Below are 12,444 nucleotides of genomic sequence, written 5' to 3' on the forward strand. Positions count from 1 at the left end.
ATGAAAAAAATATCTCTACTAATAAAATGGAAGACTTTGAAAAGTCTTGTTGGCCAATATTCAGTGTTCTCGGTGTCATTATTCACACACACACACACACACACACACACACACATGCACAAGCACACACAATGTGTGATGACCGAGTGGTGGAGCACCACTGATTGATTCACTTTTGGCCCTCTGACATAATTTAGGACATTCACAAACTTTGATTAATGTGTTATTGGAGTGGGTGGCGATCTTGAAGCAAATACTTTATTTCCTAATGTACTTTAAGGTTGTCATATACAAGGGTGTGTTGGGTTGCTTTTGAAAATCAATCTGCAATAAATAGTGGGAGGACAGAAAGTATGACTATTACCCATTGATGTCTTCAGTTATATATTACTTGCTCTTAAATAGGTTTTTGACTCCTGTGGCTGAGTTCTTTATTTATTCACATTGACCAAATTTGTGGTGTTATTCTAGGAGCTAATAATGAAAAAAGGAACTGAGCCATGTTTCCTGCTTTTTTACCCCTGTGGCTTATTTGACCCTGTATTGTTTCTCGGGATACTTTTGAAAATTATTTAGCCCCTTATCCCCAAAGTTAATTTTAATTTTCTCTTTATATGATCTGTTGCTTATAAAGTAAAATCCATACTCTGGGGTACTGCCGCCACTCTCGGGTCATGGCTTACCTTTCAAGAGAGGTTTGCAGTCATTGTCTATGTTACTCTCCTTTCTGTCATTGTACAAAATACCTTAGTCATCGTGTAATGAACCAGGTAATATGTTGTGTCACACTTTCTGATGTTTCTGATGGTTACATGTTGTCATCATTTTGGTCCTATGGCAAGGCAGAATATGGTAGAAAGTCATGAAAGAAGGAGGGATTCAAACTCATAGATCCCAGGAAGCAGAACATGTAAAAGATACTGGGGGTTGAGGTGTAGCACTCAAGAGCATGACCATAGTGAACTGCCTTTTAAAACTATAGTGTCTTCAATTTTCTCCCACCTCTAATAGTACCCTAATGTAAGTAACAAGCCTTTATCACATAAGCTTTTAGTTAATATTTAGGATTCAATCCATATACTTTCCAAGCTTCCTCTCATTTTCTCAATTGACTCCTAGATGCTCTCTCTTAATACAACATGTTCATTTCCTTAGAAGTACCCTACTTGCTATGGTACACACTAAACACATGTGTGTCTTATGTTCTAGATATTTGGTCACTCCAAGATATCATGGGACTGTACATAGAAAAAAATCCACCACACACCCACAATTTAGTAATACCAAAGCTGTAGAAGCATTGGAGGAAAGGGTTTATTTCCTTTGACACCATAGCCAAAAGGAGCTGGCTCATTTCTGTAGATCTGAGCAGAGAGACATCACCAAAGAGCCAGAAAACACAGCAGCCACAGTTAAAACTGCGAGAACTCAAATAACTCTGAACACTTCTTAGAGCTGGATGTAAGATAAACCCAACCCTGTGACACACCCCTTCCCCAGCAGGGCTCTGCTTGCTGGAAACTCAAGTTGCAGACTCTATCTTAACCAGATACACCTGATTCTATGGAGCCATATGTTCAAAACCCATATTCTACCCTTGGCCCTCATACATTCACAACCATTTCACAAAGCAAATTGCATTTAGCTCAACATTAATGGTCCCCATATTCTTTGCCAATTTGTAACACCATTCAAAGGTTTCAGTTCTTATTTGAGATTTAAGAGTGCCTCAAAACTATGAGCCCCGAGTGATTAAAACATAAGTTATTATTTCCACCACATAATGGCACAGAGTAAACATTTCCTTTATAAAAAGACATAACAAGGAGAAACTAGACCAAGGCAAGTAATAACTACCATGTAAATATCAAATATCTGTCGTTTCAAGTCCAACACCCATAATTAGTGACAGAAGTCTCTGGATTCCAATTCCATCTCTCCAGCTGGCAGCCATTCCTCAGTCTTGGTACATCCACAGACATCTTTGGGTCTTCACTGAAAACAACGGTTTTACATGCTACAGCTCAGCAGTGCCTTCATCAACCGTGTCGCCCTTCATGTTCAGCTTCTCTGAGTTTCTTAAGCCATCTCTTCAGCCCCATACTTTTTATATCTTTTTATTCTATACCTTCCACCAAGTGCACATGTCCACTACTTTTATATTCCGCCTTGACCAAACTCTCTGAGCATGAGCAGAAATATTCAGCCAGACATTATACCAGTAGCACAGTTCCAACAAAGTTCTCTCCCCTTTAAAAAGTTCATAGGCCAGGCTAGACAGATGGCTTAGCTGTTAAGACATTTTCCCACAAAGCCAAAGGACCCAGGTTCAATTCCCCAGCACCCATGTAAAGATAGATGAGCAAGGTGGGGTGCAGGAACCCACCAGCAATGTCGAACAGTACCTGAGGGGGGAGTGAGGAAGAAGAAAAAGACGACAGACAAAAGATCACCTCAGGAGGGCTGTCAGTGAATACTGAGGCCCCAACTTTATTTAGTTCAGCTATCTTATACTTCTTCGCAGAGCACAAGAATGCAAGCAGAAAAATGCTAATATTTACACAGGATCTCTTGAGAAGGCCACACCCTCCTACATTGATCAAAGCACAGTCAAATCTTAGCCTCTAGCTCAAAATGTTACTTCTTTCTCAGTTCCCAGAACCTCAGCTGATATGTAATCTCATGCTGGGCAAACATTCTGCTTCTGTCTGGCCCACTGAATAAGTGTACACTGGTCATAAACAAATATCCAGGAAATGGCTCCCAATAGTGGGACATGTATGTGGAGTTTGTTTATAATGGCTAGAAGCCCTGGCGTAGCCATACCCATTCATATTCTCTCTCTCTCTTTCTCCATATATATATATATACACACACACACATACATACATACATACACGCACACACACACATATATATATATATGTGTGTGTAGGTGTGTATGTATGTATGTATGTATGTATGTATATGTGTGTGTATGTGTGTGTGTATAATATTCCTGTCTCTCAAATAAATAAATAAATAAAAATATTTAAAGAAGTTCAAAAACCAAGCCTTCTAAGTCCACAGTTATCTCCATATTTATATTTTTATTTTTGTTCCCTCACCATAATCTCTGCTTCTAGCACTGTAACACTTCTCAAATCCTAAGTACCAAATTAATTCTTATTTCCCACACACAATTCCAAAAGACATGGTCAGATTCATCACAGCAATGACCCCACTCCTAGTGTTAATTTTCCTGTAGCAGTTACTTTTGTGTTACTGGATAAACATCTGACGAGAAGCAGCTTATGTGAGGAAAGGGTTTATTTCAGTCTTATAGAATCCGGAGGAAATACCAGCAAAGGCATAAAAGCTGAATCACTTCCATAGAGTCAAGGAAAAATGTATCATCAAAGAGCCAGAAAATACAACAGCCAGCGCTGAAACTGCCAGAGCACAAATTTCTTTGAATACAACACAAGGCTGGACCTGAGATCTGGCCTCCTGTGACACTCTTCTTTACCGGCAATCGTGTGCCAGTTGGAAACTCAAGTATATAGGCCCAATCTTAATCAAAAGCCCCCAAGTGTATGGAGCCATTCAATGAAACCACCACATTTACATATATTGTTACTTTGCTGAATTAGTGACTTACTTCATTTCAAAGACATAGTGAAAATATAAATTTAGCAAGCTGAGCATGCTTGTACATGCCTTTAATACCAGCATTTGCAATGCAGAGGTAGGAGGATCCCTGTGAGTTCGAGGCCAGCATGGGACTACATAGTGAATCCATGTCATCCTGGGCTAGAGCGAAACCTTATCTTGAAAAACAAAAATAACCCATGTTGACGTGTCAATAGTTCAGAACTAAAATGAATGACAAAAATAATTGAAATGTTTCTCATTTGTGAATAGTACTTTTTTTGCTGAATTACTTTAGAAAGATGTAGTAAGATAGGAAAATGTGCAAAACTTGATAAAATATTTGTACAGTTTCCATGTTGAAATGATCACATTCTGGAATTCAGAATGACTTGGTGTTGCAGTCACGTTCGCATTGCTGGTAGAAAGTACCAGATCAAGAGCAGTGTATGGAAAAAAAAGGGGGGTTATTTTAGCTTACAGAATCAAGGGGAAGCGCCGTGATTGCAGGGGGAAATGATGGCATGAGCAGAGGATGGACATCACCTCCTGGCTAACATTATGTGGATGGCAGCAACAGGAGTGTTTGCCAAACAGTGGCAAGAGGAAGCTAGCAATAATACCCATGAGCCTGTCAACAACAATACACTATCTCCAGTAGGCTTTAGTTCCAAATTGCCATCAGCTGTGTCCCAGCATTTATGGGGGACACCTGAATCAAACCACCAAATTCTGCCTCTGGCCCCCATGAACTGATAACCATAAATGATATAAAATGAAATGCATGCAGTCCAACCTTGAAGGTCCCCATAGTTTTTATCAATCCTAATAATGTTCAAATATCCCTATAATCCAAGGTCGTTTAACTGAGTCATAATAACCAAAATATCCTCAACAATCCCATAATGGCAAAGAGTAAACACACTACAAAAGATGACACTGACCATAGTAAAGTAATATTGAACCAAACAAGACATAAAATAGGGAAAATATCAAACACTGTAGTTCCAAGTCCAATAACTCTAGTCAGTAACAAGTCACCATGTCCTATAATTCTAACCAGTAACAAGTCTCTGGAATTATAATCCAGCTCTCCAGCCAGGCTACTCACAGTCCAGGAGAATTTAATCAAGGGTTGGCAGCTCACTTTAGCAGCTGTCTTGTGGTCCAGGCATCTTCACCGTCTCTCCACGGCAAACCGCGGTCCATCCTCATGTCTCCATTGGGTCTCTGTGCAGGCAATCCAGCAAACCTGCTTCAAACTACCCATGGCTGTCTCCTAAACATAAACCATGTGGCAAATTCAGTGACACTCTCTTTCCTGCATCTCTCATACTCCACAACACCAGGTAGAGTGCCGATTTGATAAATCAGGAGGAGTAAAGTAGACTTTGGAGAACAGGACACACCTTCAGCATTCACACCCCTTCAGAAGAGTCTACATTCTCCCTGTTGTCCCAATGCAGGTCATGTGACCCATCTCAAAAGGTTCTAATCTCTCATATAATTGTAGCTGATTGGGCAGAAATTTCAGCCCAAATATTAAATTTCTGTGGTATATCCCTCTACTCACACCAGCCCATTTCTACACAATGCAACCTTGCATAAATTCTCAGGGCATGGCCTTAAGAGCAAACTCTCACAAAAACTGCTTCTAGCCCAGTCCAAGAAAAGCTCTTTCTCACCCTCATAAGCCAAACGTCCCACTTCATAGTTCTTACTGCATTTAGGTGTTTCAACTCTGACCATATTGGTCCATCAAGCTGTACTTTTAGCACTGCAAGGCATCTTTTAGGCCACAATTTCAAATTCATCCACATTTTACTGCAAAGCCAAAGCCACAAGGTCAGGTCTTTATCAGCAACAATCAAACTCCTCTGCTACCAACTTTATGGCTGCAGTCAGGTTTGCATTGCTGGGTGAAAACACCCTATGAAGAGCAGCTTGTGTGTGTGTGGGTGGGGATATTTATTTTGGCTTATAGACTCGAGAGGAAGCACCATGATGGCAGGTGAAAACGCTGACATGAGCAGAGGTCGGACATGACCTCCTGCCCAATGTCAGGTGGACAACAGCAACAGGAGTATGTGCCAAACACTGGCAAGAGGAAGTGGCTATAACACCCATAAGCCCAAACCCAACAATGCACTCCCTCACAGAGGCTTTAGTTCCCAATTGCCATCAGCTGGGGACCTAGCACTCAGAATTCCTAAGTTTATGCGGGACACGTGAATCAAATCACCACACTTGGTAAAATATATGTTTGAGTGTCTCTGGATTTTGTTGCTAGTATCCACATTTTGATATGCTATTAAACTATAATTTAGGGACAATATTGATGGTTATGTTTTCACATTAGGAATAAAGCAAGAGGGCCACCTCTTTGATGAGTCTATGAGGGTATTTATAGAAAAGATTAACAGAGGGAGAAAGTCTTTCATTCAGAGTGGATGGCCCTTTTGGTGGGCTATACATAATTTATAAGAGTACTCAAGGCCTTTTTGCCTAGCTGTTTGTGCTACTCACTAGTATAGGCTTTTTTATCTGGCTTCTATCACCACTCACTTGTGAGTGCATCTACCTTGCTTTGCCTATCTTTTGTGGACATTGAAGCAAGTTTCATCTGTCTTCTAATGTGGACTGAGCACTAGTGGCTCTCCAGGAATCCTGCAGTCCTACAGTGATAGATTGGGACTGGTGAGTCGTCCTTCCTTGTGGACTCATCAGTTAGCAGGTTCTCTGAGTCTCCAGGCTGCATTTGGGCTTGAGGAATGAGATACTACTGGGTTCCTCTACACCCTATCCTGAAGACAACTATTGTTGATCTACTTGCCTCCTATCCTATAAGCTAATCCAATAAAATTGTCTTTATAATTCATCTTTATTTTGTTTGTTTCATTTCTTTAGATGAATACATCTTTAAAATGAAAATTAATGAGTAACACAGCTAAAACATTTTATTTACCCCAATTGTTTGTTTCTTTGCACACGTGCATGTATATACTCAGACATGTGTATGTGCGCGTGCGCGTATGTGTGCAGGTGTGCATGCACATGCGTGCAGGTGGATATAGAGGCCATAGGGCAATCTTATGTGTTTTCCAGGAATACTGACTATCTTTGGTCTGAGATATTGGCCAATATTGTGTTAGAGAAGCTTACAAGCAAGCCCAATGTATCAACCTTTCTTGACCTCTGGAAGAACACCTCACCATTGCAAATATGCATGGGTTGTGGATATTGATCTCAGATCCTTTTCTTTCAGAGCAAGAACTTTTGATACTTAGCTCTGTTGGCTGATCCTGATTCTATATTTTGTGGAAAACAAAATATGTTTAGATGTCATATATATTGCAAATTGCCTCATGTAACAGTATATTTTAATAAAAATCATATATAGATATATAAAATTAAGGTACAGTATTTCTGTTACAACATACTACTTTTCAAAAATACAGAAGAAGGTAAACTAGGTGCTGGGTAGGTAGCCAAGTATTTACACGTACTCCCTTCAGAAAGATTAGAGCCTTAGGTAGATGAATTTGCCTGACTTTTAATCCCCTCATGTAAACTGCTAGACCTAATGACACACATCTTTAACCCCAAGTCTTGTGAGAAAAAAAGGCCTGAGTATTGCTTGGCCTCTTAAAAAGAAAAACAAAAAACATGACTAGCTGTGGACTCAGTAAGAGTCTATTTCAAGCAAAAACAGGCATGTGTGTGATGAATGAGAAAACCCAGTGTTCCCCTCTTTCTTCTAAAGGCGCAAACATGGAGTACTGCATCAGCACATACAACAGCCTACACCACACACAACACAAACACACACACAAAAGTGAAAGAGCATTAGGCATAGTGTTAGGAAGAATAAGCTGAATAATGTAATGATTTGTTAATGAACAATGTGAGCTAAAATGGGGTATAAAAACTCAGGAATTCAAAGTACTTATTTTTAGGCACTTATTATTTTTCCTATGGGCCTCTTTAGTTTGTTCACAAGTTGGACAGGGCCAGAATGGGAGATCTGAGGGGATCTGAATGGTACAAGCCAGCCTGGAGGAAAAAAGACATTCACTTCTACAGAGAAACTGAATCCTTATTAACTGTCCATGCAATTATCTGATAGAAATACAGTTTCTAGTGAATTCTATCACTCCGAATACAGGGAAATATGCATTGAACTGGTAAGTTAGAAGTCTACTACGAAATGAGAAGCAAGAGAGACCCCTGGGTATGTATCCTATAGAAGTACCAGAATCCAGCTGGACTGCCTGGAAAAGCATTCTGGAATACTGTAAGAGGTGCACACTTCCTGGTTCCAGGGATCTCCCGCAGGCTGCAGAGTCTGGGCGCATCTGCCATTGACCAACAGGGTCTTGACCAGGAGATTCAACCAGAAGTAGCTTATGGGAGGAAAAGTGTTGATTTCATGTGTACTGATTGCAGGGGAAGATTCACCATGTAGGTAAAAACTGACTCATTTCAGCATTCACAGCAGAGAAAAAAAAAAAAAAAAGCCTAGCTTACAAGCACTAATACCTAGACGCCAATCTGGCTTCATGCACACCTTATAGCTGAACTCAAGATTTCCCATCCCCCACCACCAGACACACTTCTTCCATCAGTGGTATGTCCAGTGGAGACTTAGAAAGACTTAACTTAGTAAAGAAAAATCCTGAGGATATTGGTGACAAACATTCAAACCAACCACAGCTTCCATGCTCCTAGACTGGCGGAATCACCATTGTGAAAAGGACTATGCTGAAACTATTTCCTAGGGAGACACAAACACACAAATTCTCCCCAGATAGTATACAGACATCAAGCCAAAGGACATTTACACGAAAACCAGTTTGGATGAACCAATGAGTTTATTGGGGTTACTTATGTTGTGGAAATTGCCTGATAGAATGCGACTCAGACCCATTTGGACAGAGGAGAGGAAGATTTATTCACGAGAGCTGACTGACACCCAGATCAGTCTGAAATGGCATCTGCCCCAGGTGTAGGCAAGCAGGGCTTCTTATGTCTTTCTTCTATAAGCAAGCAAGGTTACAGAGCATATGTGGTGTGAGAGGGCAGCTACATAGTTTAATTTTCTTGGAATTCTTATTCCAGTTATCCCAAAACGATCAGTAACTCACAGCGTGAGTAGGGGACTTAATGTTTGTTCCCTGGTTACTCCCTCTGTGTAACCTGTGTGCAAGAAACATATCTCTCTGTTCTTTGGTCTCTCCCTGGGGGGGGGGGGCTTGTGGGCATGTGGGAGTTTATCACTCTATTCCCTAGTCTCTCCCTGTAGTTGGCTCAAGGGAGACCTGAATCTCATCTCTGTTCTCTGTGGTAACTTCTGGCCTGTTGGGGGCTTCACTCTGTAACCTGGTACAACTTTCTTCTCATGTTACTCTTTTCTGCTAGACTACAGAGAAGGGTGGGCTGACTTACAGGAGCAAAGGAGATCCTGAAGCAGCCACACCATGGAGAAGTCTTATGTCATCCTAGATGATGGCTTTCACACCACCACGTAGGAGTACCTCTGTTTTGGTATTATCCTGTGGATGTTCTTCCCTCAGTCTCAGGTGAGGGCTTGCTTACAAACCATGGTGCCCTCAAGGCATCTTCCCCACAGAGAAGTCTCCTCCCATCCTGGATGACAACCTCCCCATCGCAGATTTGACTCAGTGGTAGTAGCATCACAGAAAGCCTAACGCGACATAGGTATTGAGTCACAGAAGAAGCATCTCAGGAATACAACTTGCAGGCAGCTTGGCAGGTCCTGGAGGTTTGAGCATGCTACATGACTTACAGGCAGCTCAACTGAAGAATCTCCTCTTTTGACAGGGTTGTTTTCTTTTTTTCTTTTTTTTTTTTTTTTTTTGTCTTTATATAGCCTTATGGTGGGGACTTGCAAGCCTTTCCCAGACTTGTTGACTTCCTCAGTCTGTGTAGCTTCCTTGTGAACCCACACAGGAAGGAATGTTTCTGTTTATAATTAACATAATCTTGTGGAGTGTTTGTGTCACCTTTAAGTTCCAGGTCTCCTGGACATGATTTCCTGAATAAGAGCCTTCTTACTATCTTCAGGAGATAATATTTCAATTCAGGGGAACAGGTTACAGAACACTACATATAATAAACGGGAGACTGAACGTAATTCCATTAAAATGACAATGATGACCTGGGTGTGGTGGCACATGCCTTTAGTCCCAGCAACGTGCACTGTGGAGGAAGAGATAGGATGGCTACTGTGAGTTTGAGGCCAGCAAGAGATGACATAGTGAATTCCAGATCAGCCTGAGATGAAGATCCTACCTCGGGGGGAAAAATAAAGAAATTACAATGATGGTCCTTGCAGAACTTGAAAAATCTAATTGAGGAATTCATATGTGTTGCAGTCAGGTTTGCATTGCTGGTAGAAATCACCCAACGAAGAGCAGCTTGTGGGAAAAACAGGTTTATTTTGGCTTACACGCTCACAGGGGAGCTCCACAATGGCAGGAAAAATGATGGCATGAGGAGAGGGTGGACCTCACCACCTGGCCCACATAAGGTAGACTACAGAAACAGGAGAGTGTGCCAAACACTAGCAAGAGTGAGCTGGCTATAACACCCATAAGCCTGCCCCCAATGATACACTGCCTCCTGGAGGTGTTAATTCCCACATCACCATCAGTAGGGAGCATAGCATTCAGACCACCTATGTTTATGGGGACAACTAAATGAAACCACCACATTCCACCCCTGGCCTCCCTAAACTGATATTCATAAATGATATAAAATACAATGTATTCAGTCCAACTTTAAAACGTCCTCATAGATTTTATCAATCCTAGTGATGTTCAAACATCCCCATAGTCCAAGATCTTTAAACAGAGCCATAGTACCAAAAATCCCCCCCCCAAAAAAACCCATAACGGAACAGAATAAACATGCACAATTCAAAAGATGGCATCAGGCATAACAAGGAAATATTCAACCCATACGTGATTTAAAACAGGGAAAACACTAAACTCTGTAGCTTTAAGTCCAACAACTCTAGCCAATGGCAAATCTCCAAGTCCAATAATTCTAACCAGCAACAAGTTTCTGGAGTTCCAATTCCACTCTTTCAGCTAGGCTACTCACAGTCCTAGAAAACTTCATTGGGGCCAGCAGCTCTCCTTGGCAGCCATCTCTTGGTGCCAGCATCTCCACTAATTCTCCACTGCAATCCAGAGTTCATCCTCATGGCCTCATGGGGTCTCCATGCAGGGATCAAGCAAACCTGTTTCATGATACCCATGGCCATTTCCAAAACACAAGACAGCATTGCAAACTCAATGAGTCTCTCTTTCCTACAATTCTCATACTTCATAATTCCAGGTAGGGTGCCAATTTGTTAGTCCAGGGGAGAATAAGTCAGACTTTGAAGAATAGGACACTCCTTGCGCACTCAGGCCCCTTCAAAAAAGTCTACATTCTTCTTGTTGCTCCAAATGCAGGTCACTGGCCCAATCTCAAAGGTTGTAACCTCTCAATTGCAGCTGAACAGGCAGCAATTTGGCCTAAATGTTTCTTTCTGTGCCATAACCCTCTGCTCACATCATTCCATTTTTATGCAAAGCAACCATGCACTACTTCTCAGGACACAGGCAGAAGAGCAAGTCTCTCACAAACTTGTGGCCCAGTCCAAGCAAAGCTCTTCATCACCCTCATAAGCCAAACCTCACAGTCCATAGTCCATAGTATTCAGGTCTTTCAACTCTGACCAGAATAGACCATCAAGCTGTACTTCCAGCACTACAAGACAACTCTTACACCAAGGTTTCAAATCATTCCACAGTCCCCTTAAAAATCAGCTCCAAAAGGCCAAAGCCACACAGTCAGGTATCTAGCAACAATCCCACTCCTCATTCCCACCTTATTTTAACAGTCATGCTCCCATTGCTGATAGAAATCACCCAACTAAGAGCAGCTTGTGGGAAAGAGAGGATTATTTTGGCTTGTAGGCTCAAGAGGAAGCTCCATGATGGCAGGGGGAAATGATGGCATGAACAGAGGGTTGGATACCACCCCTGGCCCACATAGGGAGGACAACAGGAACAGGAGAGTGTGCCAAACACTAGCAAGGGGGACCTGGCCATAACACCCATAAGCCTGCCCCTATCAATACACTGTGTCCTGGAGTTGTTAATTCCTAAATCTCCAACAGCTGGGAACCTAGCCTTCAGAACACCTAGGTTTATGGGGGAACACCTGAATCAAACCAAAACAATATGGAACCATAAAAGACCAATTCTGAGATGCCACCTGACCCTAATCAGAATGACTATCATAAAGAAAATAGGTAAGAAATGTTGGTAAGTGTGTGAGGCAAGAGGAACTATCATCCACTGTTAGTGCTAGTACACATTAATGCAGCCAGTATGGAAATCAGTATGGCGGTATCTCAAAAACTAAGTATAAAAATTGCCCATACAACTCAACTCTACCACTCCTGGGCATATACCCTAAGGTATCCATACTCTACTACAAATATATTTGCTCATCCATGTTCATTGGTACTCTATTTATACTCCTTTTGAATTAGAATTAACCTAGATGGCCATGAATTGATATATATGATGTTCAGGTTTTTTTTGGCCTAGCAGGCTTGAGGGGAAGCTCCATGATTGAAGGGGGAAATATGACATGAGCAGAGGCTGGGCATCACCTCCTGGCCAACATCAGGTGGACAACAGCAACAACACAGCAAGGGGAAGCTGGCTATGATACTCAAGTCCCACCCCCAACACACTCCTCCAACACCTCCGGCAAGGTTCTGATTCCCAAATT

The sequence above is a fragment of the Jaculus jaculus genome, chromosome X (genome assembly GCF_020740685.1).
Source record: "Jaculus jaculus isolate mJacJac1 chromosome X, mJacJac1.mat.Y.cur, whole genome shotgun sequence".
Lineage (NCBI taxonomy): Eukaryota > Metazoa > Chordata > Mammalia > Rodentia > Dipodidae > Jaculus > Jaculus jaculus.